Below are 18,199 nucleotides of genomic sequence, written 5' to 3' on the forward strand. Positions count from 1 at the left end.
CAAGCACCTGCCTAGAGGTAAGTACCCAGCAGAGTCAAAGTAGTATTTTTGATCCCCAAGTCACTCTCCAGCATATGCCCTGAGGTAAGTACCTGGTGGAGTTGGAATAGTGCTTTGAACACCTAAGTCACTATCCAGCAACAGCTCTGAAGTAAGTACCCTTCAGATTTTGAATAGTAATTTGGACACCCAAGTCACTGTCTGACTCCTGCACTGAGGTAAGTACCCAGTGTCGTTGGAATAGTGATTTTGACCCCCAAACAACTGTCCAGCAGCTGCCCCGAGGTAATTATGCAGCAGAGTTGGAAGTTATTTGAATTCCTAGCATCCAGCACCTGCTCTGAGGTAAGTACCCAGTGAATTTGGAATAGTGATTTAGACACCCAAGTCACTGTCAAGCACTCGCCCAGAGGTACGTACCCAGCAGAGTCAAAGTAGGATCTTTGAATCCCCCAACCTACTGTCCAGCATCTGCCCTGAGGTAAGTACCAGGTGGAGTTGGAATACTGCTTTGGACAACCAAGTCACTATCCTGCACCGGCTCTGAAATAAGTACCCAGCGGAGGTTGAATAGTGATTTGGACACCCACGTAATTTTCCAGCACCTGCCAGGTAGATTAGGAGTAGTAATTCTGACCCCCCAAGTCACTGTCTAGCACCTTCCCCAAAGTAAGTACCAAATGGAGTTGGAAAAGTAATTTGAATATCCTAGTCACTGTCGAGCACCTGGCCTGAGGTAAGTACAGAGTAGAGTTTGAATAGTTATTTGGATCTCCAGTCAATGTCCAGCACCTGCTCTGACTTAAGTACTCTGTGGCGATGGAATAGTAATTTGGACCCACAAGCCATTGTACAGCACCTGCCCTTAGGTAAGTATGAGGAAGAGTTTTTGGATTCCTAAGTCAGTATGCACCATCGGCTCTGAGGTAATCACACGTAATGATTTAGACACCGAAGATGTTGCCCAGCACCTGCCCTAAGGGTAAGTACCCAGTGGAATGGGAATACTAATTTTGAGCCCTAACTCACGTTCCAGCACCTGCCCTGAGGTAAGTTGGAAGTTGGAATAGTAGTGTGGATTACCAAGTCACTGTCCTGCATCGGCCCTGACAAAGGTACCCAGTGGAGTTGGAATAGTGATTTGGACACCCAAGTCAATGTCCTGCACCTGGCCTGAGGTAGGTACCCAGCAGAGTTGAAGTAGGATTTTTTAATCCCCCAACCTACTGTCCAGCAGCTGCCCTGAGGTAAGTACCAGGTGGAGTTGGAATAGTGCTTTGGACAACCAAGTCACTATCCTGCGCCGGCTCTGAAATCAGTACCCAGCGGAGGTTGAATAGTGATTTGGACACCCGCGTAATTTTCCAGCACCTGCCAGGTAGATTAGGAGTAGTAATTCTGACCCCCCAAGTCACTGTCTAGCACCTTCCCCAAAGTAAGTACCAAATGGAGTTGGAAAAGTAATTTGAATATCCTAGTCCCTGTCGAGCACCTGGCCTGAGGTAAGTACAGAGTAGAGTTTGAATAGTTATTTGGATCTCCAGTCAATGTCCAGCACCTGCTCTGACTTAAGTACTCTGTGGCGATGGAATAGTAATTTGGACCCACAAGCCATTGTACAGCACCTGTCCTGAGGTAAGTATGAGGAAGAGTTTTTGGATTCCTAAGTCAGTATGCACCATCGGCTCTGAGGTAATCACTCGTAATGATTTAGACACTGAAGTTGTTGCCCAGCACCTGCCCTAAGGGTAAGTACCCAGTGGAATGGGAATACTAATTTTGAGCCCTAACTCACGTTCCAGCACCTGCTCTGAGGTAAGTACCTTGTGGAGTTGGAATAGTAGTGTGGATTACCAAGTCACTGTCCTGCATCGGCCCTGAAAAAAGGTACCCAGTGGAGTTGGAATAGTGATTTGGACACTTAAGTCATTGTCCAGCACGTGTTCTGAGGTAAGTACCCAGTGGAGTTGGAATAGTGATTAGGACACCCAAGTCATTCTCCAGCACCTGCCCTGAAGTAAGTACCAGGTGGAGTAGGAGTAGTAATTTTGACCCTCAAGTCACTGTCCAGCACCTGCCCTGAGATAAGTACTTGGCAGAGTTGAAATAATAATTTTGACACCCAAGTCACTGTCCAGCACCTGCCCAGAAGTAAGTACCCAGTGAAGTTGGAATAGTAATTTTGACACCCAAGTCAAAGTCCAGCACCTGTTCTGAGGTAAGTACCTGGTAGAGTTACAATTGAGATTATTTTTCCCAAGTTACTATCCTGCACCTGATCCAATGTAAGTACCCAATGGAAATGGAATTGTGATTTGGACTACCAAGCCATTGTCCAGCACCTGCCCTGAGGTAAAAATGCAGCAGAGTTGGAATAGTGATTTGAATTTCTAAGTCAGCATCTAGCACCTGTACTGAGGTAGTACTTAGTAGATTTGAAATAGTGATTTAGACACCCAAGTCAGTGTCCAGCACCTAAACTGTGCTAAGTACCCGGTGGAGTTGGCATGGTGATTTCGACCCCCAACGAATTCTTCAGCACCAGCCCTGAGGTAAGTACCTGGCAGAGTTGGAATAGTGATTTGGACCACTAAGTCATTGTCCAACACCTGCTCTGAAGTAAGTATCCGGTGGAGTTGGAACAGTAATTTGAACACAACATTCATTATCTAGTATCTGCCCTGGGTTAAGTATTTGGTGGAGCAGGAATAGTAGTTTTGACACCTAAGTCATTGTTCAGCACCTGCCCTGATGTAAGGACCAGGAGGACTTGGAATAGTAATTTGAACCCTAACTCATCGTCAAGCATCTGCCCTGAGCTGGTGGAGTTGGAATAGAGATTTGGATTCACAAATCATTATCCAGGACCTGCTCTTAGGTATGTACCTGTTGGAGTTGGAATAGGGATTTGGACCCCCTAGTCACTTTTCAGCACCTACCCTGGGGTAAGTACCCAGTGGAGTAGGAATAGTGATTTGGACACCCAAGGCATTGTCCAGCACCTCCACTGAGGTTAGTACCAGGCGGAGTAGGAGTAGTATTTTTGACCCCCAAGTTGATGTCAGTACCTGCTTGAGGTAAGTATCCGATGGAGTTGGAATAGTGATTTGGATTCCCAAGTGACTATCGAGCACCAGCTCTGGGGTAAGTACCCGGTGGAGATGGAATAGTGATTAGGACACCCAAGTCATTGTTCTGCACCTACCTTCGGGTAATTAACCGGAGGAGTATGAATAGCAATTTAGATCCCAAATTACTGTCCAGCACCAGCCCTGACAAAAGTACCAGGTGGAGTTGGAATAGAGGTTTGGATCCCCAATTCACTATCCAGCACAAGCTCTGAGGTAAGTAGGCAGTGGAGTTGGAATTAAATAGTGATTTGGACTCCCGAAGTCACAATCCAGGGCCTGCTCTGAGGTACGTACCTGGTGGTGTTGGCATAGTGATTTGGTCAACCAAGTCATTGTCCAGCACCAGCCCTGAGGTAATTACCCGGGGAAATATGAGTAGTCATTTTGATCCCCAAGTCACTGTCCAGCACCTTCTCCTAGGAAAGTACCCCCCCCCTGGATTTGGGATAGTAAATTTGATACTGAAGTCATTGTCCAGCATCTGCCCTGGGGTAAGTGCCCAGTGGAGTTGGAATAGTAATTTGGATCTCCAAGTCACTGTCCAGCACCTTCCCTGAGGTAAATAACCAGTGAAGTTGGAATAGTAGTTTGGACACCCAAGTCAATGTCCTGCACCTGGCCTGAGGTAAGTACCCGGTTGAGTCCAAATGGAGATTTGGATTCCCAAGTTACTATCCAGCACCTGCTCTGATGTAAGTACCCGTGGATATGAAGTAGTAACTTTGACCCCAAGTCACTGTCCTGCACCTGCCCTGATGTAAGTACCCAGCAGAGTTGGAATAGTAATTTTGAATCCCCAAGTCACTGTCCAGCACCTGCCCTGAGTTAAGTACCCAGTGGAGTTAGAATAATTATTTGGATCTCCAAGTCAATGTCCAGCACCTGCTCTGATGTAAGTACTCAGTGGAGATGGACTAGTGATTTGGACCCCCAAGCCATTGTCCAGCACCTGCACTGAGGTAAGGATGAGGCAGAATTGGAATAGTGATGTGGATTCCTAAGTTAGCATCCAGCACCTGGTCTGAGGTAAGTACACATTGAAGTTGGAATAGTGCCCTCCCGCCCTCACAGTTCTTGTGAGGGCGGGATGTCGTTGGCGTTGGCGCTGGCGAGTTCCTTTACGACGCTGAAGAGTTCTTTGCTGTCGTGTGCGTTGTTGTCCAAGCGGCTTTTGACGGAGGATCTCTTGGCTAATCTGATGAGGTGGTGTTGTCTGCGGGTGGCGTCCTTGTGGGCTGCATGTTTGTCTGGTGTGCATTCGTGGAGCCTTATTTTCTCCAGTTTCCGGCATGTGCGTTTGGAGGTCTGGAGCTTGTCGGTGAACCAGGTAGCTCTCTTGCTGGCTTGGCTGTTGGAGGGTTTCTTGAGCGGGCGAGGGTGTCTGTCTGAGGTTGCAGGCTGCGGCGTCTGGGTTGGTGGGGTCGGTGGGTGGGTTCTGAGCAAGGATGGGGATTAGCCGGTCTTCGGTGACTTTGCTCCAGCAGCGGCGAATCAGCTGTTGGGTGCAGTGGTGTGTGGTCGATTTCTTGAAGGTGAAATGAATGCAGCGGTGGTCGGTCCAGTTGAGTTCGGCGGTTTGGTCGAAGGCGAGGTGGGTGCCTGTGGAGAAGATGGGGTCCAGCGTGTGGCCGGCGGCGTGGGTGGGTGTGGTGACGAGTTGTTTGAGGCCGAGGTTGGCGAAGTTGTCGATTAGGGTGGCGGAGTTGGCATCGTTTTGTTCTCGAGGTAGAAGTTCAGGTCCCCGAGGAGGATGTAGTCCGTGGAGGCGAGTGCGTGGGTGCTGGCGAGGTCGGCGATGGAGTCGCTGAACTGAGCCAAGGGTTCAGGGGGTCTGTAGATGAGTGTTCCTCTGAGGGTGGTGTTGGGGCCGTTGTGGATCCGGAAGTGCAGGTGTTCGGCGGTATTGAGGGGGTCGTCTGCATGGGTGGCGACCTTGAGGGTGGACTTGTGGACAATGGCTATTCCTCCTCCGATTCCGTTGGCGAGATCCTTGCGGGTGATCTTGTAGCCGTCTGGGATGGCTATGGCGATGTCTGGCGCCAAGGAGTCGTTCCACCAGGTCTCGGTCACGAAGGCCACGTCTGGGGTGGAGGTGTCGAGCTGATCCCAGAGCTTGACGGCGTGTTTGCGTGCAGAGCGGGTGTTGAGGAGTATGCAGCGGAGGTGGTTGGGTCCAGTCCTTGGAGGTTTGGTGGTGCTGCAGGAGAAGGGTCCGTTTTTGGGTGGCCTGGAAGCAGGTGTGGTTTCGGCAGGCGTTGAGTGTGTGGAGGCTGCTGGCGTCGTAGTGGAGTCAGGTGTCGTGGCGTTCACGGGGTCCAGGGGTTCTGGTGCTTGGCGCGGTCCAGCCGCTCAGCTGCCGCCTATTTAAGGGGAGCTGGGAGGGAGGAGCAGCTGGGAGGCAGGAGGCAGGGGATAGGGAATGGGCACAGGGGAGTGGGCCGCAGGGGCAGCAGCGGCGGGAAAGTGAGCAGTGGGCATGGGGGGGTGAGAAAAAATAGCACCCAGGAATGGGCAGCAAAGAGACCAGGGATGCAAGTCACAAGCTCTGGTGGAGCTGCAGCAGGGGGGAGCGACCTACCTGTAAGGTCAAGAGTCACTCTCCTCACCAAGCAGCTGCCGCCATTTTAAGGGGAGCTGGGAGAGAGGAGCAGCTGGGAGGAATTCTTCAGCACCAGCCCTGAGGTAAGTACCTTGTGTAGTTGGAGTAGTGATATGGACCCTCAAATCATTGTCCAGCGCCTGCTCTGAAGTAAGTATCCCATGGACTTGGAACAGTGATTTGGACTCCCAAGTCATTATCCAGCACCTGTTTCAACCGGGGTGAAAGGTCCAGGAGTCCCAGGTCTATATTTTGCTTCTTTAAAAGTACAATCAGCGAGGAAACCCTGCTCAAAGCTCAGGACCATAGAAGCTTCAAAAAGTAATTGAGGTTAAGTGTGAGCATAAGTTCCTTGTTTTTAGATAACTGGTTTCTTAATATAGCACGGATAAATCCTTTTTATCTTTTGTATTTTAATGGCAAGCTCAGTTGCTGCATGTTGCATTCGTTCATCTTCTTAAAGAATCCATTCTTGTTGTAGGTTTTCATAACTTTATTTAACAGAGAAAAATGGGACAGCTGACATGTGTTACACCCTATGTGACGAGTAGTGCCAGGGCTTTCTCAAGGCTGTAACAGAAATAGGGTACACTGTAAGAAGTGCAGTTAACCCCAAAGAGTGAAAAGCGGCTGCTTATGAACGTGAAATAATGAAAAAAGTTTTTTTTTTTTTTAAATTCTTAAGAAAAATCAATTTCTGAATTTCAACTTTAAAATTCCAAGGAGAAGCAAAAAAGTTTCTCAAAATGCTATAGCTACAGGACACAGTGCTAGGCTGCATATGTCTAAAAAGTGAGATAAGTGGTGACAGAACCAGTGTAAAAGATCCACTTCCCATTAGACGCGCTTCTAGACTCACCATCTTGCCGTGAGGGGAACGACTGATCTTAGGTTTCGCTGGGTCGCGCCGTGAGGGGAACGGCTTCCAGGGCTGCTCCTGTGCCGAGAGGGAAACGGCTTCCAGCGCTGCTCCTGTGCCGTGAGGGGAACGGCTTCCAGCATTGCCTAAATCTCCCAGCAGTCTTTGCAGGGGAGACACGTGATCCCTGCGCCAGCACCAGCACTCAAAAGCGCTCCCGCCCCCAGGCATCGCAGGACGTGCTTCTAGACTCACCATCTTGCCATGAGGGGAACGGCTGATCTTAGGTTTCGCTGGGTCGTGCCGTGAGGGGAACGGCTTCCAGCGCTGCTCCTGTGCTGTGAGGGAAACGGCTTCCAACATTGCTCACGCGCCGTGAGGGGAACGGCTTCCAGCAATGCCTACATCTCCCAGCAGTCTTTGCAGGGGAGACACGTGATTCCTGCGGCAGCACCAGCACTCAAAAGCGCTCCTGCCCCCACGCACCGCGGGATGCGGCTCTAGACTCACCATCTTGCCGTGAGGGGAACGGCTGATCTTAGGTTTCGCTGGGTCGCGCCGTGAGGGGAACGGCTTCCAGCGCTGCTCCTGTGCCGTGAGGGAAATGGCTTCCAGCACTGCTCCTGTGCCGTGAGGGGAACGGCTTCCAGCGCTGCTCCTGTGCCGTGAGGGAAACGGCTTCCAACATTGCTCACACACCGTGAGGGGAACAGCTTCCAGCATTGCCTACATCTCCCAGCAGTCTTTGCAGGGGAAACACGTGATTCCTGCGCCGGCACCAGCACTCAAAAGCGCTCCCGCCCCAACTAATCATGGGACGAGCTTCTAGACTCACCATCTTGCCGTGATGGAACGGCTGATCTCAGGTTTCGCTGGGTCGTGCCATGAGGGGAACGGCTTCCAGCGCTGCTCCGGTGCCGTGAGTGAAACGGCTTCCAACATTGCTCATGCGCCGTGAGGGGAACTGATTCCAGCAATGCCTACATAACCCAGCAGTCTGTGCAGGGGAGACACGTGATTCCTGTGCCGGCACCAGCACTCAAAAGCGCTCCCGCCCCCACACATCGCGGGACGCGCTTCTAGACTCACCATCTTGCCATGAGGGGAACGGCTGATCTTAGGTTTTGTTGGTTCGCGCCGTGAGGGGAACGGCTTCCAGCATTGCTCCTGTGCCGTGAGGGAAACGGCTTCCAGCGCTGCTCCTGTGCCGTGAGGGGAACGGCTTCCAGCATTGCCTACATCTCCCAGCAGTCTTTGCAGGGGAGACACGTGATTCCTGCGCCGGCACAAGCACTCAAAAGCGCTCCCGCCCCCACGCATCGCGGGACGCACGTGGGCGGCGCCGGGCTAAGCCTGGGCAAAGGGCGGGCCGTCTGTGGCCGTCAGGGGCCGACAGAGGCCGGGCCGGGCAACCCCTCTAAACTTCAGCATAAGGTGAGTGACATCAAGTACTATAGGGAAGCGTATAGGTATATCTGGCCCAAATACCTCAACTGCTACCACTATTGAAAGTATGCTCGTTGAAGCTGTTAATATGGTCTCAACAGAAATTGAGTTAACCAAAAGAAGACTTTCCATGGGTTTATCGGTAGCTAACTTGCATTTGTCTAACGGAGCTGAACATGGCAATTTAACCACCTCTCTCCCATTATCCCCAAATGTTCTGATCACTACCCCCAGCCAGCGAGAAATATTGCACATGGACCTTGGGACTGATGGTGGTGGTGTGGAAATCCAGAACGCCAATTGGGGCCCAAAGTCACTGCCAGTATGTGGGGATTCGGCCTTGGTTACTAAAACAGTGGGGGGAAAAAGGAAGAGAGGAGTAACTAAACCCACTAGCAGTAAGAGGAAACAGCCTGCTCGCCTAAAAACTCAACCAACTCCCCTAAGTATGTGGAGGCGAGGATCTACTGCTGCCATAGTAAGCCCCATTGAGCAAACACAGGATAATCCTGTAGACCTGACCATTCCTGAAGTTGCAATTAACTCCGCACATATACAAACGGAGCATGTAATCACATATGGTACACATGGAAGATCGGGCGAAATTCTAATTGACACAATATTGGACTCTGTTTATGACCGCTTGAAAATTCTAGTTGATAAACAATTCAATGCTTTGTTCAAACGGTTGTATAGATTGGAAAATTTGGTTAAGAAACCGGACACAAAGAAAAATAATGTTACCATTGTTGATAAAATTATAGGGGGCAACAAGCAAGCGGAAGTAATTGATCATGGTACGTTGAGGGCGAGCGGTGATTGTATGCTTTCATCTGTTTACGCTGCATGTGACAAGTGTGGCAATTCTAAAGATAGCTCTTCTCTCAAATCCATTCCCAACCTGATGCCCCCGTCTAAGGCAGCCATTGGCAATGGGACCCTTAGTAACACCCAGTCACGAAATTTAGTTTCAGCTATACCTGCACTGTCGGTCCCCGATCCACCAAGTACAGCAACTGTATTGAATAATCAGGCCAGGAATTTTTCTAAAGTTGTCCTTAACTTCCCCCCCGAAGCCTGCCCATATGTTGTAATTTCAGCTGGTGTTCCTCCCCTGAAGCAAGACCAATCAGAATCATGGGAACAACTCAAAAATAAGAGTATTGATTGGCTAACAAAGTATAAGGGCCTAGGGATGGCGAACGCCCACGAAATCCTAATGGTGCGACGTGTAGGATGGGTGGGACCTTCAGAAAAGAACATCCCAGGCGACTGTATAGTCGTGAATTTCAGACGTCCCTCCATGGTGAAATGGCTATTGCGAGCACAAGTTAATCATAATACTGCCCCAATCCTCATACAATCACTACCTTTGGGCTTTTTCTATAAATCCCCCTTAGGCCCACGTAATCCTTTGATACTAACTTGTACCACACAAAATCGGTTTACTGCCCTGTCCAGTCTGGAGAGTCAGGACTGACTATTGAATCACCCACCTATTATCATCTCCGAGACAGTAGATCCCTTAATATCATGTCCAGCTGTTAGTGAACCCATAATCCCAGATTCTAAGTTAAATGTTTTAAGTTGGAACATCGCAGGTTTAGGATCTAAACTAAATTCCAGGGAGTGGATTGATCTGGTTAGTAATTACGATATTGATATCGGCTGAGGGCAGTATAAAACCTATCACTTCAAATAATGCGAATTTTCAAGCCGTTATTTACTCACGGGGGGCTTCGATATGTTTAATTAACTTTTATAATAATGATTTTACGTCACTACCAAATAGAAATTTTACTAAGTTGTTTGAATTTATCGATGAACTGAATGACGAGCGGAGGTATGGCAAAAAAGAAGGAATACTCTTAGGTGGGGATTTTCACGCACGACTGCATAGTGTTATTGATAACATCACTTCAAGGGCGACCCCATACAAAAGAGGGGAGGAACTTCGTAACTACTTATCCCCCCTCCATTTGCTTGATGTAATGGAAAAGGTCGGCGTCAACCCAATTAAGGGTCCATTGCCCACCTATAGAGGTCGGGGATGTTCATCTACTATAGATTATATTTTTATGTCATCCTCATTGGTAAATTGTTTAGTAAAGGCTGAGGTTTTATGCACGAGTCAAGGTGACCATAACCCAATTTTAACAACTATTAGACTTTCTTCTAAATTTACTGCTCAAACGGAAATAGGAGCCACATATTTGGTAGCATCCACTGACAAACTTAGAGTGATCTGAAGGGGGATAGACAATAAAGCCTTTTTTGCACATATAATAAGATCACACCCTGTATTGATAGATATCTGCTTGTCAAGTAGCACCTCGGGTGGGGAGATTAAATCCCAGATGGTTCGATAGCACTTGTTCGCGGGCTAATAGAGAACTGCGTGTAGCATTAGCGGCTACACCCAGGGATATAACTCTAGTTAAATCATTAAGAGCCTGCTACAAAAAAGCAACTAACGTACGCTCAGATGAGATACTGAGAGAACGCTGGGATAATCTTGCCAGGGCTGCTTCACTTAAGGATGAAACTGGATTTTAGAAGGAGGTTAAAGGTGTGAGGTCCATGGATATGAATATTACCCCCATAAGTTGTAATATATCCAGTGAACTATGGGAGGAGCATTTTGCTAGAATCTATACTGCTTTGACAAAGACCTCTAGTAGCTTCACCTGCTTTACAGCTCCAAAGGTTGTTATAACTATATCCGAAGTCGAGGATGCTATACATCAAAGCTTAGGGAATAAAGCACCAGGTTCGGTTGGGCTATCAATTGACCTTATAAAGCACGACCGGACTTTTGGGCACCCCTTTTATGTAATGTTTTTAATAATCTGTCTAATACAGTTATTCCAAGCACTTGGTCAACCAGTATTATTGTGCCCATTTTTTAAAAAGGTGACCGATCCAACCCCAGCTGTTACCGCCCAATTTCTCTGATAGACAACACTTTGAAGATTCTGGGCAGGGTTGTCTTTAATAAGAATAGGAATTGGGCTGAAGACAACGATATTTTAAACTATTGTCAGCTGGGTTTTAGAAGTAATGTTGGAACAGTGGAACAGTGCTTGAATCTGAACCCTATTTTCGGGAAATATACGGTTGCTCAAAAAGTTCCACTTTATTTGGGTTTTATGGATCTAACCTCAGCCTTTGATTTTGTTAATAGATCACGTTTATGGGAGATTCTTTTAAATTATGGGTTGGACGAGGCTTTGGTTTGTTTTTTGGCGTATTTGCACAGAGATTTGAAGGCCCAGGTGAGGATAAGCAATGATGGGGAAGTCTTTGGGGACATTACCATTGGCAGAGGGGTCAGACAAGGTTGTGTTCTGGCCCCTCTGCTTTTTATCCTTTATATAAATGATTTACATAATTCCTTATCGAGACTGGCCAGCGATGTACCAAAAATCAATGGCAAATTACTCCCTGCGCTTTTATACGCAGACAATTCGGGCCTTACTCCCAATGCACTTCGCACTTTAGTTAAGGGATTTGTGTCTTTTATGGCAGATCTTGACCTTTGTACAAATTTTTAAAAATCTTATATAATGACTTGTGGGCCAAAAAAACACTGCATTAAGTCCATTATAACGGGCAGCGATTCACTAACATGCACAAGCACTTTTCCATACCTGGGCCTAGTATTCTCAGAATCAGGTTCCTGGCAAGCCCACACGGCCCACGGTAGAAGTAAACTCACTAAGGCGGTTAATTCTATCATTAGCCTTCGGCAACCAAAACAATCTGAGGTAGTGGTACCGTTGATTCAGATATATAAATCACAATGTGTACCAACGGCCACTTATGGTGCCGAAGTCTGGGGGCATGCGAATTGTAGTGGGATTCAAATTGAAGAGTACAGATTCTGTAGGAAAATCCTTGGGGTGCAAATTTCATCTCCAAATTATATATGCCACAAGGAATTGAATTTAAAATATGTGGAGGATTTTATTAGGTCTCGCCCAGCGATATTTTGGTTAAAAATATGGCAGAATCCTGAAGCAATTCTAACAAGGGAGATAATTATAGACTGCCTTCAGTGCAATAAGAGTGGCAGCATCCCCTGGCTAGCTGCAGTAAAAAGCAGCCTAGCTAGCGTGAACTTGGAGCACATTTTCTTAAGCCCGTCAGCAGTGGAAGGTATAAATATAAGTTCAGTCAGGGGCGCGCTTTATGACCTGTACCATAAAGAAAGACAGGACATTGAGCACAATAAACAATCGATCATTAGATATTTGCCTCTTTTGGGGGCACCGAGCATTCAACATAATATGCCACAGCAATATCTTAGGAAAAATATAGGGAGATGGAAAAGGAGTTTACTCTACCGCTTTAGAGATGGCAGCATAAAATACTCACTTTGCTTTCCAATAGGCTTTAACAACAATTTGGAGAAATTGAGCTGCCCCTGCGGCATTGGTAGTCAACAAACTTTGTTACATTTTCTACTCTTTTGCAAATTCTATGTAAGATACACATAACAGTATTTCTCTCCCTATTTTAAGGCACGGGCTATTATGGATTTAAAATTAGCATATTCTGAGATTTTAAAATTAGGAAGTCATGATTTCATTTTTCGTGCAAGTATGTTCTAACAAGCTGCGGTACGCTCATGTGCCTCAAAGATTGAATCCTAATGTTGCCTAAACCTTGTAAGATGGTAATATTGCACTTTCTATGAAAGATTACTGCTGACTTACTGAATGTTTTGCACCTTAGTTATAAACTATTGCTGATTTGCACAATTATTCCAAATGCCATATTTTGCACTTGTCTGACTGATTGCTCTATTGCACTTTATTTTCAACCTGTTGCCGATTTGCACAATTGTCTCAAATTCATATTTTGCACTATGCCACTTATGCCGCTAGTCTTTAGGCCCGTCCAACTCTTTTAAATGTAATTCTATTTTAATTTTGTACCTGTATTGGATGATATTGTATGTTTATATGTTTTAAAATATTATTGTATTTCTTATTGGTGGTGAGGAACTGCGCTTTTATGGATATTCTTATCCGAATAAAGAATATTTGACTGACTGACTGTCTTCCCATTAGATTTGTTAGTAGTAAATGAGTAAAGTTTCCCATCTTAAATGCGTCTATACATAAGGGAGAGTACGTCTGGTCGTTATTATATGATCAAGATCGTTAGTGAGGAGTAAACCATTTAATACAAGAGGCCAAAGAGGGATAAGGGTAAGATCTAGGAAAACAAGAAGTTTTCTGAAAAGGAGAAGTAATCAATACCTAAGCAGTTATGTCACATCATTCTCAGATTTTTTCAACAGTGAAAATCGCAGTACAATAAATATGCATACAAATCTGTGGAGAAAATGTATGGTTACAGTCAATTCAAAGCCATACATCACTGCATCATACTGTGTTTCTAACATGACTTGCAGTACATACTATACAATCATTGGCCGTTACTGTTTAAAATTCCAAAGGTGAAAAAGTTCAAATCAGTATCAAACAAGTGTGGAAGGAGTACGATAATTTCAGGGACCAAAAAATACCTTTTTTAGAGAGTTAGGATAGTTGCACCAGTTTGTATTATATGTCAAGTTGAAGTATTTTACTTTAACATGAATGCGCATCGCCTATGATGTTTTTTTCAGGCTAGAGCTTCTGCAAGTGGTGTGCCTTATCAGGTCTAATTAACTGTAAGAGAGACGGCAGGTTTGTGGCTCTAATTATTAAGAAGACCATTATTGGCGAATTTGAATGCTTCCTGTATCTCAGTGCTGTCTGAGATTACCAACCGGCACTGTTTTGACCACATATCTAGCCGGAATGAAACATCTCTAATGGAGCATGCCTCCCAGTAACGTAATGCACAGTTACTTATTGTTCTTAGCAAGACGAGTCGAGGAGGGATGGCTAATGCCTATCTTTTATATACTAAACCCTACTTCGCGTTACTATCATTGTTAATCCTACGCCATACTTTGCGCTGAACTTACTATCTTAAAATCGAAGGTCTGGCAGCAGCGAAATCCTCCAGGTAATCAGGTATGAGGCAGTGGTCCCGTATTGTAACTCGGGACCGCCGCCATGTTAAATTGTCTCTCTCGATAGTATGAACCGGAAGTGAACACCAAACGCTTCCGCAGATTATGTAATCTTATGTTGCGATTAAAAACTTCTTTTTGCCTCATATCGATGTGTCTACTGGACTTGTCTTTTGCAAAGGTTTTTAAAAATAATAATAATAATAATGCATCCTCCAATAGTGTTGTGGTACGATGGTATTATCTCAATTGTTGGACCTGCAACGTGGGTTATAGCCATCAAAAGAGGCCTCATATGACGGCCGAAGAAACGTGGCAGCCATATTGGAAGGGCCATATTTACAGAAACAATACAGATATCTGCCGTGGACTCCAATATGTGACGCCTATATTAGAGGAATTTTTTTGTTTATCGAGAGCGAGTGAAAATTGACAGCAGTCTATTTGCTTTGACCATATAGATAGCACTTAATAACAAGTGTCACATGAGTGTACTGAGGAAGATCGTGAAAATTGTAATCACAGTATCCTTTGGTCAGGGCTCTGATTGTGTTTGGGTGAGCTTTTCTTAAAATGAAATCAATTACTATCAAGGTCTGTTTTTACCATTTAGGGTACATTTTTCCACAACCCACTTATGTTATTACATAGCAATTCACAGATTTTTACATAAGTAGTTTTATCGCACGTAGTGCCTCTTGTCAAGTGTACAGTCTTTAGAGCCAATGGTGCCACTCATATTCCTTGTTGAGGCCCTTTTCAACAGTCTCCATGCCTATGATCAAGGCATTTTTCTCTTTTTGTAGACGTAGCAGCCAAGTGGTTTTTTTACTTGCTCGAACTGCTCAATTTGCAAACTGGGCAAATCAAAAACGATGGCCACAGTTTCAAAATCAATGATTTCATCAACTGTGAAAGCACCAATGTGATTTACCTCATCACTTGTCCGTGTGGACAAAGCTACATTGGGAGCACGACACGGCCACTAAAAATCCGTATCCAAGAACACTATTGGAACATACACAAGACTGACACAAGACAACCTCTGGTAGATCATTTTTTGCAAAATCACTGCCATCAACTGCTGTTTTCATTTGTTGGTTTAAAAAAACTAAAACGGCATAAACGAGGTGGGAACTTGGAACAATGTGTACGAAAAGAGGAGAGCGCCTTATGTAAAAATCTGTGAATTGCTATGTAATAACAAAAGTGGAAAATTGGGTTGTAGAAAAATATACCCTAAATAGTAAAAAAATACCTTGATTGTATTTGATTTCATTTTAAAAACACCTCACCCAAACACAATCAGAGCCAAGTGCACAGTTAGACAAATAAGCTGATATAACTAGTTCTAACTTCTGTAACCATAGCACAAGGGTATTATGCACGTATATTAATAATGTTCTTGATTAAATCAGAGACCAGAGAGCCCCTGAACAAAGGATAACGTGATTACAATTTTCACGATCTTCCTCAGTACACTCATGTAACACTTGTTATTAAGTGCTATCTATATGGTCAAAGCAAATAGACTGCCGTCAATTTTCACTGACTCTCGATAAACAAAAAAACTCCTCTAATTTAGGCGTCACGTATTGGAGTCCACGGCAGATATCTGTATTGTTTCTGTAAGTATGGCCCTTCCAATATGGCCGCCACGTTTCTTCGGCCGTCACATGAGGCCTCTTTCGATGGCTATAACCCACGTTGCAGGTCCAACAATTGAGATAATACCAACTGTAATACATGAGCCACTCTCATGATTTTGGCACCCTATGATGACCCTCACCACCACCATTTTAATTGATTTTAGTGTGTTCCTTAATGTAGGATTGTCCTGCATTTGCCTGCTTCTATTCTGTTCTGTAATCTTGTTGTCTTTCAGTGGGAGCTGTTGCTGAGTGGAACTGTCTTGCCAAGAGCAGAACATGTGGGATTTGCATTTGAAGGCGTGCAGTTGTACAGGAATGTGTATTGTATTGTGCATTGGTGAAAATTATGAGCTCTTACTATTGGCTTTGACCATTCTGTTTTCTGACTTTACCTTGCTTTATGGCAGTGCTGACTATTGCCTTTGACATGCCCTCATGTCATCTTGCTTTTCAATTCCATCTTGCTTTGGGCCTTTCTGTCTTGCACGGAGCTGCAGAGCTGAATGTTTTGCTTTCACTAGTTTTCTGCACTCTGTGTGCTAGTAGAAACAAGTTCTTATCAGAGGAATGTACAGGCTCCTTCTCGAAGTCATAGCAAAGGCCTGATCAACCAATGCTGTGTCCTGGGCACGGAGTGGTACAGAATCTGATGGGAAAAGGAGGCGAGGCTTGCTAGAAGCTTCGACCAACGTTTTCACTTGTATTAAAAGGGGGAGCCTACACTGGTCTAGTGGAAGTGGAAGTTTGGGAGTTTGGATTCTGAGTGAGGGCAGACGTGTCTATCTCGGATTGAACCCTGATTGCTGAGCTCTGATCCCCGGCTGTGTGAAGACTTCCCCTGGCCAGAAGTGGTCAGTGTTTGCATCAGGTGATGTATTGAGTTTTGTGATTATTGCCATTGTGATGTGAGCCAGTGGCTGTGATCGTTTGAGGTGTTTTCTTTGTGGTGTGGGAGGTGCCCATCCAGAGTGATCCTCTACTCTGTATATATCTTTCTGATCTCCTGCAGGACGACCAGTGTATCTTATCTTATATCAGTTATTGCTTGTTTATTAATCAGTATTATTGTTTGCTCAGTTATTGATTCATGCCTTTAGATTATAAGTTTGCTACATATATTTGAATCTAATGCATTTGGTATCTGAGATAGCCTTTATTTAGAGAGTATTATGTAATAAACCCCAAGCCTTATTCTAAAAGTGATAGTCTTTGCTTTTTGTTGAATAAAACTCCTTTTCAAAAGGTGCTGTTTGTTTTGTTTTGCAGTCTTGCTGTGCCAGGGGTGGTAAGACATGCTTAAAAGTGTATATTATTCAAAGGTATAATGGTACATATTTGCCTCCCAGGTGGGAGTGCAGTGATTGGGTGTGGCTTATTGGTGAGAAGCCACATTCAAAAGACCAACGTACCACAACACTATTGGGGGATGCATTATTATTATTATTTTTTTTAAATCTTTGCAAAAGACAAGTCCAGTAGAAACATCGATAAGAGGCAAAAATATGTTTTTAATCGCAACATAAGATTACATAATCTGCGGAAGCGTTTGTTGTTCACTTCCGGTTCATACTATCGAGAAAGACCATTTAACATGGCGGCGGTCCCGAGTTACAATACGGGACCACTGCCTCATACCGGATTACCTGGAGGATTTCGCTGCGGCCAGACCTTCGATTTTAAGATAGTAAGTCCGCGCGAAGTATGGCGTAGTATTAACAATGATAGTAACGCGAAGTAGGGTTTAGTATATAAAAAATAGGCATTAGCCATCCCACCTCGACTCGTCTTGCTAAGAACGATAAGTAACTGTGCATTACGTTACTGGGATGCATGCTTCATTAGAGATGTTTCATTTCGGCTAGATATGTGGGCAAAACAGTGCCGTTTGGTAATCTCAGACAGCACTGAGATACAGGAAGCATTCAAATTCGCCAATAATGGTCTTCTTAATAATTAGAGCCACAAACCTGCTGCTTCTCTTGCAGTTAATTAGACCTGATAAGGCACACCTCTTGCAGAAGCTCTAGCCTGAAAAAAACATCATAGGCGATGCGCATTCATGTTAAAGTAAAATACTTCAACTTGACATATAATACAAACTGGTGCAACTATCCTAACTCTCTTTGGTATTTTGAACAGTAACGGCCAATGATTGTATAATATGTACTGCAAGTCATGTTAGAAACACAGTATGATGCAGTGATGTATGGCTTTGAATTGACTGCAACCATTAATTCTCTCCACAAATTTGTATGCATATTTATTGTACTGCGATTTTCACTGTTGGACAAATCTGAGAATGATGTGACATAACTGCTTAGGTATTGATTACTTCTCCTTTTCAGAAAATTTCACATTTTCCTAGATCTTACCCTTATCCCTCTTTGGCCTCTTGTATTAAATGGTTTACTCCTCACTAACGATCTTGATCATATAATAACAACCAGACGTACTCTCCCTTATGTATAGACGCATTTAAGA

Source organism: Lissotriton helveticus, chromosome 5_1, assembly GCF_964261635.1.
Source record: "Lissotriton helveticus chromosome 5_1, aLisHel1.1, whole genome shotgun sequence".
Lineage (NCBI taxonomy): Eukaryota > Metazoa > Chordata > Amphibia > Caudata > Salamandridae > Lissotriton > Lissotriton helveticus.